General features: G+C 38.6%; 1 protein-coding gene across 1 annotated transcript in view; it reads left to right on the top strand.

Annotated features, from left to right (window-relative positions):
• The window catches only part of A2ML1 (alpha-2-macroglobulin like 1), a 55,932-nt gene extending 55,156 nt beyond the window's left edge, over positions 1-776 (top strand). Inside the window, exon 34 of the mRNA XM_017894246.1 lies at positions 323-776. The gene's annotated coding sequence lies outside the window, so the exon portion shown is untranslated. The remainder of the gene's footprint in view (positions 1-322) is intronic.
• Positions 777-2,023: the final 1,247 nt, after the last annotated feature.

The following is a 2,023-nucleotide window of genomic DNA, read 5'->3' as shown; positions in this document are numbered from 1 at the left end:
AAAAAAAAAAAAAAAAAAAAAAAAATAGTTTATGTCAGAAAAAGTTAATCTTGGTATTAAAACAATACTTTTTTTCTGTCAGATTGAAAATAGATTGACTTTTCCTAATATTTTTACATAATACATCTTTGTTATATGAAAATACTAAGATGAAAGTAAAGGTTACCTGATTCTACTCCTGTGAGATAACACTATTAATAATCCAATTGTGCATTTGTGAGTTATTTTGTATATAGAGGTCAAGTATCCTCTATATATGTAATGAGCTTCTGAGTATCACAATGTGTTTTATTTTTTGTTTGTTTGATTGTTTGCTTTTCAGGATAGAAGCTGGAAAGAGACTCAATTAGTCCTCTATGTCATTATTGGAGGGTGGAACATTCTTCTGTCGCTTGAAGCAGAACTCATTCAATCAAATAATTTAATTTCTCTGACTAGTAAATGGGTAACAGATGAATATGTCTGAACTTCAGCTGTAATGCTTTCTAGTACCTTTGCAAAGAGGTGGGATAGGAACAAGCACTCAGAGGAGGCGTTGTATGGGCAAGGTCACAGGGGGAAGAAAGGTGGTTTAGCTGTTTTGTGTAGCCATTTAGGGGGCTCTCCAGAGAGGAGACAGTGGTGGAGGGTGAACTAGAGAAGACAAGAATGTCTTCCTAGGCTGGGCGCAGTGGCTCATGCCTGTAATCCCAGCACTTTGGGAGTGTGAGGTGGGCGGATCACTTGAGGTTGGGAGTTCAAGACCAGCCTGGCCAACATGGTGAAACCTGTCTCTACTAACAATACAAAAATTAGCCAGGTGTGGTGGCACCGGCCTGTAATCCCAGCCCCTTGGGAGTCTGAGGCAGGAGAATCGCCTCAACACTGGAGGTGGAGGTTGCAGTGAGTTGAGATTGTGCCACTGCACTCCAGCCTGGGCAATGAAGCAAGACCCTGTCTCTAATAATAATAATAATAATAATAATAATGTTTTTCTAGAGTTTAAATCTAAAGGAAAATGTGATTTAGGGCTTTGGGAATTGGCTAAAAAAATAAAAATGGAAAAGAAAATCTGTGCATTTAGTTCTATACATATTTCTTTGGAAACCAAAAGTTCTTTTAAAGATGATGATCATCCTTTCCCCCAAAACTCACAATTTGGCTTCTTCCTTAAACTTTTTAACCCAGACTTCTCAAAGAATCATTTTAAAGATGTGAGGACAGGTTAGAATAGAGAATTTTAATTATGAGGCTGCGCTCATCCAGCCCACTACTGCGGGGCAAACAGTGATTGATTCCAAGAAAAGTGGCTGGCCAGAATGCCCTCTCCATCTCTCTCGGTTTCTCTTCTCCATGATTCTCCCAGCCTTTCCCCACATGGGCTATCTATCACTGTGCAAGCACTTCCTCGGAGCAATGCTTTCGTTTTGGAAACAGGTTTGGAGGCAAAGGGATAAGGGAAGTAAGATGAATGATACTTAACAGAAAAGAGTCTCTAGGCAATTACACCCTTTTATCCTGGGTCTCCACTGGATCAATTATGCTCCCCTTGATTGTAAATTCTGACTGAAAAGTCAGGGAAAATAAGTACATTCTACAAAAACAAAAAAATGACAGATGGGACCTACTTAAACTAAAGAGCTTCTGCACAGCAAAAGAAACTATCAACAGAGTAAACAGACAGCCTAAAAAATAGGAGAAAATATTAACAAACTGTGCCTCCAACAAAGAACTAATAGCCAGAATCTATAAGGAACTTAAACAAATCAGCAAGAAAAAAACAAGTAATTCCATCAAAATGTGGGCAAAGGGCATGAGCAGACACTTCTCAAAAGAAGAGTACAAGTGGCCAATAAACATATGAAAAAATGCTCAACATCACTAATCATCAGAGAAATGCACAATCAAAACCACAATGAGATACCATCTACACTAGTTAGAATGGCTATTATTAAAGTCAGAAAATAATGGATGTTGGCGAGGTAGCAGAGAAAAGGGAACTCTAACACACTGTTGGTGGGAATGTAAGTTAGTTCAGCCACTG

The sequence above is a fragment of the Rhinopithecus bieti genome, unplaced genomic scaffold (genome assembly GCF_001698545.2).
Source record: "Rhinopithecus bieti isolate Rb0 unplaced genomic scaffold, ASM169854v2 scaffold_23748, whole genome shotgun sequence".
In the NCBI taxonomy this organism is placed as follows: domain Eukaryota; kingdom Metazoa; phylum Chordata; class Mammalia; order Primates; family Cercopithecidae; genus Rhinopithecus; species Rhinopithecus bieti.
Note: the sequence above shows the minus strand (reverse complement) of the source record. Positions and strands in the feature narration are given on the sequence as shown.